At 39.5% G+C, this 12,183-nt stretch overlaps 1 pseudogene; it reads right to left on the bottom strand.

Annotated features, from left to right (window-relative positions):
* Window positions 1-1,247: 1,247 nt before the first annotated feature.
* On the bottom strand, window positions 1,248-9,314 carry LOC129485325 (tripartite motif-containing protein 43-like; annotated as a pseudogene).
* Window positions 9,315-12,183: the final 2,869 nt, after the last annotated feature.

Raw genomic sequence — 12,183 nt, forward strand, 5'->3', positions numbered from 1 at the left:
AGTACATTGGAGGATGTGCCTAGGCTACATGCAAAGACTTCCCCATCTTATGGAAGGACATCTGAGGATTATTAGCATCTAAGGAGTTTGGCATCTGTGGGGAGTCCTGGAACCAATTTCCAGTCGATACTTAAGGAAAGTCTTCATACAAAATTAACACAATCAAAATATAGGTATTTCCGATAATAAGGATATTTTACTGCACGTGTATTTTAAAAACTTCAAAGACCTAAATAAATTTGCAGTTTTCTTAAAATGTAATGAGGCTTCTGAGTATTCTGTATTTTCTGAAGCAAAAAGCGAGTCTTACTTTCTATTCTGGTAATGACATGTTCCCAGGTAATTTTCTGTAGGATGCCATCGGTGAAATTACTAAAATCTTACAGGTTTTCAGTCTTTTTATCTGTATCATTGTCACTCTCTTAAGATCTGTGTCCATCAATAGTTTGTTCCTGAGCTAAAGAAAATTGACTGAGCCTATCAATTGGATAAGCAGTCCAATTTATAACTTTATTAAATAATATTTCTCAGTATCCCTGTTGATTTTGGTTACATTCGGTAGCCAAAATCAAAAGGAATACAGGGGTAAATTTGGCAGCCCTTTAAACAGTCGTATAATATGTTTTTATCAATTATTTTGTGCATTTATTCTTTTATTCAAACAGACAATTAATGAATATCAGTTGTATTTTAAGCATTGTGTACTTTCTTGGAATATACCTGTGTGTAGTACAAACACAATCCTCTTCTTGTAATCTGAGAAGCAGAAAAGATGCCTACTATTACACTGTGAGTTTTACAAAGAAAAGTGTAAGGTTTTCTGACTCTTTAAAACAAATAGCCTAATCTAGTCCAGGAGCTAAAGAAAGAATTCCCTGAAGAAATGTTGGAACTTACACTTGATGAAATGGGACTTAGCAGATGTGGAACAGAGAAAAGAAAATTCCAGTTCAGGAGGAAGTAACCTGTGCTCTTGCATTAACCCATCAGTTTGGATAAACACACTCGGGTATTCATTTACCTGGGCTGGCTTGGAAATCAAGGGAAAGAAAAGATACAGCATAAAAGAAAAGACATGTCCAGTATTCTAAGAGAGAGTAGTTTAATGAAAATCAAAACAAATGCATACCTCCACGCTTTTAAAAATGGTACAAAGTTTCATAGAAAAAGATAAAGAATGTCAAGTATTCAGTAGGTTAGCATTCTCAGAAGTTGGTGTTTCTGATACCTTCAGTCATGTTACTGACCTATCTCTGATTCTTTGAGTGCAAATCCAAGAAAGCATAGCAAAGCAATCTTGTAAGAGGGTAAGGGAAAGAACCAGAGAGGCTACAGATGAGAAAACTGTTGGCCACATTAACAGAGCTTACGATGCCACATTCATCATCTAGAAACACCCAAATCTGGCCTAGAGGCCTTTCTGGATACTGAGATAATAGTGGGGAAGTGGTCTTGATATGACACCGGTAGCCTTCTTGACACAAAAAAGTAGAAAAATTTTCTTGGAGTTAACCAGCATGTCATTTCTCATTGTCCAAGAATCATTGCAAAATCCAACAGCCCAGTTCCAACACTGCCCAACATCCACCTCTCAGTAATATCTTCGAAGGGTGAATGGCAGGTCTCGCCATCAAGAAAACACTTAGATTTTGTTGGAGTTGGGGCAATGTTGAGATCATCAGAACCAAAGAGTAGCTGTCTCACAACTTCAAACAAGGGGAATGTACCAAGTGGTTATTTTATTATCCCAGGAAATATGCACTGCAGGAATAAGAAAACAGTCACATGAAAACATAGTGTTATAAAATTCTAATGGATGTGGGCTTTACATAGTGTCTACATATGCCAGGTTATCCCTGGAAATATGGTTCAGGACAGCAGGCACATAAAGGAAGAAATATGTGCTTAGATTTAACGATTGTGCTATCCTTCCTTATCGAGGAGTCCGTACGGACTCCCAGAGCCCAGTCCCAAGAGTTGTCCACATCCAGTTCCCAGTAGTGTTTGCCAGAGGAGAAGACCCAGGCTCCTCATGCAGCAAAATTGTCAGATCTGTCAGAATGCAAAGATTCATGTCTAAACATCAAACTTCTGACATCCTCAAACAGTCTGATATTGTAATTGGTTACTTCCCAAGTGAAGGAAATTTCCACGGTGGAAAAAAGAGAATGTTCCAGTGAAAAGCAGTTTATAAATTCTTAGGTTCAGATAAGAAAGAGATTCTCACAAGAAAACACAGGTCAAGATTAGAAAGAAACTTCTGTCTGCAAAAATATTGGAATCAAAGGGTGTTAGGATATCTGCACAAGGAAACGCCTAAACTTCAATGATCGCAATTTCTATAAACTCAAAAAGCATAAACGGGACGAAGGTCATGTCTATGTCTAGTTAGCGACCTTTCATAACAACTGAAAACTGGAAGCTCTTGCACTGCAGCCAAGTCCATAGCAATAAAATTAACCTTCATTGTCTCTTCTCTGTCAGGGCAGAGCAGGAGGCTTGGGACAGGAGATGAGGTGGGGAGCCATTCTTAGACCCAAATACAAAAGTTATCACTTTGCCAAAAATATTATAATCTGCCACTTAATCTAGTCAATTCATATTTAAAGAGAAAATCTCAATCTGCCTTCTGAAAAGTGCAGCTTCCTTGCAAGAATTATCTGACTTTCATGCCAGATTCAGGCACAGACATCTTTTATCTGCTGGATTTATCATGATCTATCCTGGAGTTCTATCTAAGGCCTCATCAACCAACAAATCACGTTCCTATCGGTCACAGATTCTCAAGATTTGCATTGTTATATAAGTTACTCGTGTATGCTTTAGATGATTAAAATGCACATGATTAAAATTATAAATGCTATGAAACTTCACCTGAAATGTATTTGAAAAAGCACTGTCACTCAAATCAGCCATTAACTGCACTGAATTTGAAATTGAAATGTCCTGAATTAATTCAGTTCTGTATACTTCCTGTAATAATTGTATACAGGAAATTGTATCACGGTTGAAACATACATGAATGGTTCCACATCCTAAAGAGCTCTTCTGCACATTTTACTTTTCTAAGAAATTTGTTATATGGCTGATTCCACCATCTTTTATTTAGTTTTGTCTGTTTGATGACAATGAAACTATAAATATAAATACCTATTCACAGGCTATTTTCTTCTAGATGAAAGATCATTACACTGGGAAAGCTGCCCATAGAAAACCAGAATTGAAGGCATTGCATGTGGATCCCACCAAGAGGGTGACACTCACCTAGAAAGCGGTTGAACCTATCCACCAGCCCAGTGATGGGCCCTGTAGTGAGCTCTGGATTCACAGGCTGGGGCACGTGCAGCAGCACGGACTCACTCCTGCAAGGAAGTAGGTTGAGTTGGTTAAGTTTCTGATGTCTGTGTTTAAGAAATAGATTCCAACAGAAAATGCTTCATTCAAACCCACTTCTGACATTGTAATGTACCTCCACAATCCTAGGATGGGTTTCTGGCTTTTAGGGAGTCTTTCTAACTCTTCACTCCATTTCTAACCTACTTCCACTGAAAAATAAATGCCTCTCTCCCTATCTGCCACCAAATAGTTGATCTCTAATTATGATTCTGAATCCTAAAAAGAGGCAATCTTATTCTAGCAACTTCTGCATTGAACTCTTCAAAACATAACCCCCTGAGTTACTTGGAAAAGTAAGAAAAGTTTAATGTCCGATAAAAGGCATAGGTAACATTCAACATACAACACAAACACATGAGTACAGACACACACCCACACAATCACACTGACACATTGTGGTGTTAGTAAATTATGTTTTCACTTTGTTGGAAACAGCTTGATGTTTTTCATAGCATGCCTTGTGCTCCAGCTTACACTGATGGCAAATAACATACCTTGCCACCATGTCTTCCAAATCCTGTAGAGAGAGAGAGAAAAAAAAAATGACTTCTTTAGAAAGTTGTTATTCCTGTTGGGTGAGGTGGCTCACACCTGTAATCCCAGCACTTTGGGAGGCCAAGGTGGATGGATCACCTGAGGTCAGGAGTTCCAGACTAGCCCGGACAACATGGCAAAAACCCATCTCTACCAAAAGTACAAAAAAAATTAGTTGTGTGCGGTGGTGCATACCTTTATTCCCAGATACTAGAGAGGCTGAGGTAGGAGAATCGCTTGAACCAGGGAGGCAGAAGTTGCAGTGAGCTGAGATTGGGCCACTGGACTTCAGCCTGGATGACAGAACACTCCCTCTCAAAACAAACAAACAAACAAACAAACAAACAAGTTGCTATTCTGCGGATCTGATATTTAGGTTTCGAAAACTTTAGAATTACCACATACTATCACTGCAACAGTTTTAAAATGTACTCTCATCTCTAACACTTATTATACCTGTAACACCTATTGACATAATCTATTTCTGATAAATTCAGGACCCTAAATTTGAGTGAGAGGGAAAGGTGTGAGTAGTGACTGCGCATTGCTGCAGCTGTCTACAATGTGGTCTTTTTCAGGGCTAGTCCCCGAAGGGTAATGTGGCTCAAATCAAGAGCATTTCAAACCTAGGACTTCGCAAAAGGAGGAAGAAGGAAATGTTAGTTTTTCCCTAATTTCTTTATACTATCCTATGGAAACAAAAATATAATTTTCACATGAACTTTTTTCTTCCAGAGTTTGAATGAAATGTGCTGGAGGAGGAAGCTTGTGGTAGAAAACGTTCTATGGAAGTCTAGTTGCACAATTCCATAAAGCTTTCTTTCGGTTCTTACCTGGAGCAGCTCCACATCTGGTTTATGACACATTTCCATTAGTTCCTGATACATTTCTTTCAAGTGTTTACTCTTGATCCATGTTGATCCAACTCCTCTGGAGTTGCTGAAAAATCTCTTGGTATTCTTTGTTCAGTCTCTCTAAATGTTGTTTTTCTCCTCTATGGAGAACTGGATGCAGCTTCTTATACTAATTCCTGATCATCTGTGCCCATAAAACCACATCACTCTGTAGGGACATGGATTTTGTAGGCTAAATGCTTAGGTCTACTTCCACCTCACAGAACCCACAAATTCATCCTCCTCATCCCTTCTTTTATTTTCCACCCTTTACAAACAGGATGATGAGTTAATCAAGACCTTCCTTCAAAATTTGTGTAATTCATCAATTCTCGAACACCTGCAAAAAAGCCCTTTAGATTTAAATGTTTAAATATATGTCCTCTTAAATCTGAAATACCATTAGAAAACAACTAAAATTAATGATTGATTGTTAAATTGTCATCAATAATATATATAATCTTTGTTATTCAATTAGTTTGTAGTCTCAAACCTTTGTACTTCACAGCCCAAATAATCACTCTAAGTAGAGATGTTGTTAATATATTATAATCAGGATCAGAAGCCATCACACGGAAAGGACCTTAGTAAAAAATTTAACCCCCATCTCTCAAACCGACTACTTCTTTTCTGTCTCCCATCTTTCTTCCCTCAAAAACCACAGGCTCTGAATTGCCCTGCCATTCTAAGAACATGAATCTCCATTCCATTGTGTTTCTCCTCTCAATATTGACATATTTATTCTCTCACTCCCCCGGTCATTTCTTGTCCCTTCTCCTCAGCTTTTCATCCTGTTATATTTTCTCCTACTTGAGCTGGAATCATCTTGGGTCCTTTGCTGTCAGATTTCACCAGCACAGGCACATTTCTTAAATTACTGATCCCACCTGCTTTTTTGTCCCTGGACAACATCATATTCACCATTAAATGCCTTTATTCCTCAATTATATACTATTTAATCAATATTACATAATTCGTTTATACAGAAATCTCTGCCTGAAATACTTACTAATTTTAAGCACCTACTTGTCCTTCAGAATTTATATCTATTTTTGTTTATCTGAAAAGCATTCACAGAAAACCTGAACAATTGTTATATTGAACAGTCTAGTTGTTTTCCAGCCTATGAATGAACACATGACAAAATCTGGTATATGAAAATTTCAACTCAAGTTGCTAATATAAATGCTCTCAGCATGCCTGTCTCAAGCTGGTCGTGAGGACTCACGGTCTCATACTTACCCTCCAGAGGAAGGCTATTCTTCTCTCCTCATTTAGATTTCTCTGATTTTCTTGAATCTTTTTCCATAAAATCCTCATTTGCTTTAAGAGCTTCTCCTGCAAAAGAATTACGAGTTTGAACAACAGAAAATGAAACACCATATATTCCACACTCTGAGTGGTATATGCAAGCAAGGGATATAATACATAAATACATTAGAAAGGGGAAAGAAAAACAAATTTTTCACTGCTCATCCTCAATGGATATTTTTCAGTTTGAGGTTTCAGAAGGCGGAACAGTTTAGGGAACTGAAAAGTGAAGATTTCCTGTAACCTGACTAATGTTCAGGGAAACATCCTGCTTCAGAACCCACTATGATAGCCCCAGATTTTGTAGTGTGCTATTCCCATATTCGTTTGTCCAATAATATTAAATATATTTCCAAAATACGTTTCTTTGCGCTAGTAGTTTTGGTGGCTTTTCAATGCCTTTAGCATTGAACTGTAGACTCAATAATAATGACATTTACTTGTTCACGCTCTGTTTGGGTCCGAGCTCCATGAAGGAAGGTAGAGTTGCATATTTTATTCAAAATTCCATCATTGGTACCTAGAACAGCACCTGGCACTCAGTGAAGAATGGAGTAATCACCATGATGATTCTCATCGTCCTTCTAATCTCTTTAACTCTGCCAACTTCCAGCTTTCAGGTGATCGCAGAGCTATCTCTTACCTGGTGTTCCTCAGCTGCCCCTTCAGTGGGATAGTGTTTGTGAGCCCCGTGCTCCTGAGAGTTGGAGCACAGCAAACAGAGCAGACTCTTGTCCATGTCAGAGAACATCTTCTTTGTTTCCTTGTGGTCCCACATATTTGTTTCTCCGAGCTCAGGAATTGCCAGAGACTGGCTTTTCTCACAGTGGTCACTAAGTTCTTCAGAAGAATATTGGTTTTGAAGTCCTTGTTCTGTGATGGTTCCCTGCATGCAGGGCAGTTGGTAGGACTTCGGGCTTCTTCCCAGGAAAGGCAGAGACAGGGCCTACAGAAGCTGTGCCCACAGCAGACAGTGGCAGGGTCTACCAGGTAGTTCAGGCAGATGACACAGGTGAGTTCCTTCTGGAAGGCATGTGAGAAGTCTGAGTCCACTTTCCTAAGGAAAGAAAACCACAAGAATTTAATCTTCTACCCTGGAGAGACAAAGGTCCAAGCAAAGTTTGAATCAGGTTGTGATTGAATAATATCCTTTCTTTCTAGAGAAGAATAGGCTCTAATTTGCAACGACAGAGATAGAAAAACAGAAAACCAAGGCACTAAGAGATATCGACCTCTGTAGGAAAACGTGACTGTTCTCCAATCAACACAAGGCCAGCTTTCCAAACTCTATTTTCTTTCATAGAAGAATGTCGGATTTTTTGAAGGGTTAGTGTCCACCAAATTGCTTGGGCTTCACAGGTTTCATCAACCTGTAAACTCAAGGGTTGAGTCTTGAATGGTCTGAGAATCAGTAACACTCTTAATTGCCAGTGATTGGTTTAGAGAAGGCGAGCTAACTAAGCTCTTCCACTCTCACTTTTTTATTTAACTGTAACAACCATCCATCGTGACTTTTCCAGAAAGACCCTGCTAGAAAATATTAGAGCAAAACTCATACTTAGACCCCAATCAGAAAAAGCTAGCCTTTACTCTCCAAGATAAAACAGACAAATCGAGGTAAAGGCAATTCTCCAAGGTAAAACAAACAATCATCGCTTTTCAAGGCTGCTATGTTAATTCAATCAACAAAAACTTTCTGGCGTGTTTACTGTTCCTGGACTGTCTGTTAATTTGGGGATATACTGGTTAACATTATGACATTTTTAAAAGACAGGTAATTAAAATTACAAAAAGATTGATAAACTGTAGGAGAGTACACAAAGGATAGAAATATTTTCTAAGCTCTTTGGAAGCATTATCATTACTCTTTCACGCAGTCAGAAAACGAGTTACTATTATGCAATAATAATAGGCACTAGAGAGTAAGTCAGAGTTTTAAATGTATGTTTTGAAGAAAAGAAAAGAGGAAAAAAAAACCTAGGCCAAGCAAGGTGGCTCAAGCCTGTAAATCACGGTATTTTGGGAGGCCAAGTCAGGCAGGGTGTTTTGAGCTCAGGAGTTCTAGACTGGCGACATGGCAAAATGTCTAGGTCGGCCTATCTCTATAAATATATATGTATGTATAATGGCCGAACATGAGGGCCCATGCCTGTAGTCCCAGCTACTTTGGGAGATGAGGCTGAAGGATTGCTTGAAGTGAGAAGTAGAGGCAATAGTGAGTCTTATTTCCACCACTGCACTCCAGCCTGGGTGGCCCTGTCTAAAGCAAACAAAGAAACAAAGAAATGAAAAACCTAAATCCTGGTTTCTACACTGTATAAATATATGATCCCTCTATTTCTGATATTTCTGCATGATTGCCAGTGAGACTTTTCTGCAGAAATACTCATTTCTTGCTTTCTTTGACAGACTGAAGTTTGTGAAGAGACTCTTACCATTTTTTAGAAAAAAATGTTTGCCCGAATCATCCAATGCACTCTCTACGTATATATAGCCATACATTGTAACACAGGCACATTACCACTAGTACAGCAGAATGTAACACATTTATACACATAAATTACAACACCCATAAGCCATTTATAGAACCCACAGAGATTAAAAAACTACTAGATATTTGGAAACTATTGCAAAACGCTAACAATCTACACAAATAACTTAGAAATACATTAAGTAAAAAATTAATGATAACCTTAATTTGAGGAACATGTAGCAAGACAGATGACGAAAATGTTAATTTGTAAATAGGTTAAGTAAATGGAGCTTGTAAACCTACGGATTATGTTTAGAATAATTTTAAAAAAGAAATGCAGCCGTTTTTAAAACTCAGAAAATGAGATCATTTCATCTAAAAATAATCTAAGTTTGCAGATAAATTAAAGTCCCCAAATTTGGCTTGTTTTGGTTTGTAACCTAATAGTAGCTCCTACTCTGGAAATTGTGTACTTACCTCAGAAAAATATCTATGTTCTCACCAAAGCCTGCTGTCAAATAAGATGAATTCAGTTCAGGGATCAGAGCCTCACCGTGCAGTGCCGGTAGCTTTTGGAAGTCTCCAAGGCCAGTTGCAAAGCCACTCGGTGGGTTCTGGAGAAGAATGAGATTGGCTCTTGAAGTATCCTTATATAAATCTCTGAAGACCAACCCCTTTCTTTCAACTGACTGCATTTCAGGGGGCATAGGGGGGTGTTAAGATAGATGATGATTCAGTCTTTTCAAAACAGAAGTTTTTTGTTTTTTTTTTTGGATGGAGTCTTGCTCTATTGCCTTGCCTAGGCTGGAGTGCAGTGAAGTGATCTCGACTCACTGCAACCTCTGCCTCCCAGGTTCAAGCAATTCTCCTGCCTCAGCCTCCCAAGTAGCTGGGATTACAGGTGCCCACTGCCATGGCTGGCTAATTTTTTTTTTTTTTTTTGGCATTTTTAGTAGAGTGGTTAGTAAAGTGCTGGGATTACAGGCATGAGCCACCGTGCCCAGGCGATTCACTTTTATTGTAATGTAAGAATTTAATCTAAGAACACTGTCGGCCTCCACTCCAGAAGGGACATTTCTCCTGCTCCTCATGCTCCAGATGAAGGCTTTCAAGGACCTCTCAGCAACCACAGGATGTAGGATTCCCTCCTATAATACCTGGCATTGCTCATCCCAGCTCAATGGGTAAAGGAGGGAAAGTCTACAAAGCTCCATCTCAGGGATCTCCCTGGGCCACGGTAGTGTAGGACATGTTGCTCTGAGGTAAATTGAAATGCATTTCTACTTGACAAAGTAATGATGGCAGGGCTTCATCTGAATGCATTTATTCTACCGCTCATGGAGAGGAGTGACATGCCATGTCAGACACATGAGAACACTCTCTGCCTAGTTACCGGCAGCTCCAGATCTTCATGCAGTTATGGAAACCTGTGCTGCAGATTCTGGAGAAGCAGCTCAGACCTCGTGCAGACAAGAGTTCTTCAAGAACCACCTTGGCTATGCAAAGACTATCAGGCTCAGCAACAGTCTGAGCTGGATGAGAGATAGAGCAAAGCTCCCAGGAGCAGCAGAAGCTGTAAGGGAGGGAAAAGGGAAGGAAGAAACCCTAGATTTCAGGATATCCCCTTTATCTCTATGAGAATCTCAGCACCCACAAGGCCACCATTCCTTTATCTGACTCCTCTTGGATCCAGGAAATTTCCTGGGTTAAGCCATCCAGGGATAGGACAGGAGATGCCATTTGGCTCTAGGAGCAGAGGAGAGAAACTCAGCAGGAAGAGTATCTCTATGGAAGGAATTCAGTTGAGCATGTTTGTAGGGTCACAGGGCTGGATATGGGTAGAGTCTAGCGTACATGTTCAGAAGCCACAGTTCCCCCCGACCTTCTGATTCTAACAAGTACACAGAGCCAATCAAATGAAGGAGGGGCGGGTCAAGGGAATTCAGGGACAAGGGGAATGAAGGATGATTAGTTGCAGGAGGAGGCTGTTGAGGTCAATAGGCAGACATTCTCTTCTCCTCTTATATTGAGAAACAAGTAATGAAGCTTTAAGATGTTGCTTGTGCTCTGGGCCAAAGGCAGCAGAGCACTTGTCTCTGGTCTCCATATACACTTGACCTATTTACTTTCAGTATTCCCAGTAAGATTTTGATTCATTTCCCACGGAATAACACTCACCTACCATGCTTAAATTGCCATACGTATTATGAGACTCTACTGATCATAAGTAAGTTTCTCTCAACCTTGAGATCTGGCTTCAGTTTTCTCTATTCTCATTCCTTCTCCTTTATATCAGAAGCTTCATAACAGAAAATGGGGGCAAATATGCTGTGGAGAAATAATCAGTTTACATTTAGATATTTTAATGTAGTTATCACTTCCTAAAAAGCTAGGAAAAAGCTGAAATACATGAAATAGCCACGCGCCTTCGTTTCTAGCCTCCCTTAGGTATCTGCCCAAATATATTCTATACTAGGTCTTTTCTGACCATGATATTATAAATTCAATTTTGGGCCGGGCGCAGTGGCTCATGCCTGTAATCCCAGCACTTTGGGAGGCCGAGACAGGCAGATCACGAGTTCAGTAGATCGAGACCATCCTGGCTAACATGGTGAAGCCCCGTCTCTACTAATAATACAAAAAAAATAACCTGGCCTGGTGGTGGTCCCCTGTAGTCCCAGCTACTCGGGAGGCTGAGGCAGGAGAATGGCGTGAACCCGGGAGGCGGAGCTTGCAGTGAGCTGAGATCACGCCACTGCACTCCAGCCTGGGCGACAGAGCGAGACTCTGTCTCAAAAACAAAAACAAAACACAACAAAAATCAATTTTGTCTATGATACTTAATTTATTTTCCTTTCCTGATGTATTTTTCTCTAAAGCACTTATCACAATGCGTTTCTCTACCAATTTTTTTTTTTTTCAAAACAGGATCTTGCTCTGTCATCCATTCTTAAGCATGGTGCCATACCAGCTCACTGCAGCCTTGACTTCCCAATTTCAAGCAATCCTCTCATCTAAGCCAGTGTCTGAGAATACAGGAACATGCCACATCCCCAGCTATTCTTGTTTATCTTTTCTTAGAGATGGGCTCTCACTTTGTTGCTGAGGCTGGTCTGGAACTACAAAGCACAAGTGATCCTCCTGCTTCAGAATCCTGAAGTGCTGGTATTACAGGCCAGAGCCACTGTGCCAGCTTCACTTTTCAATGTTGTATTTTGACTTGTCGACTTGTGTTTCTCACCCTGCGACCTCATTAGCTGTTTAGGTGCAAGAAAATCTGTCTCATTTGTTCATTTCTGCATTGGCTTAGAATACTTATTAAGACACAGTAGGCACTTGATATTTTGAAGAAAAAAGTATTGTAAGTTATATCCTTAAGGATATCACCTTTAAAACATCAAGATGACCTATAATATAAATAATTAAGCTGATGATATCTCTCTCTTTCTCACAGAGCCAATTTCTTTCTTAGTGCTTGGGAGTGTCTTTAATATTATTTGTTTTTACTTTTCCATCGGGAAATCTTTACTTCTTTCAGAATGTACATGTAATTTCATTTCACCTCTTCTCTTCATA

The sequence above is a fragment of the Symphalangus syndactylus genome, chromosome 6 (assembly GCF_028878055.3).
Source record: "Symphalangus syndactylus isolate Jambi chromosome 6, NHGRI_mSymSyn1-v2.1_pri, whole genome shotgun sequence".
NCBI lineage: Eukaryota > Metazoa > Chordata > Mammalia > Primates > Hylobatidae > Symphalangus > Symphalangus syndactylus.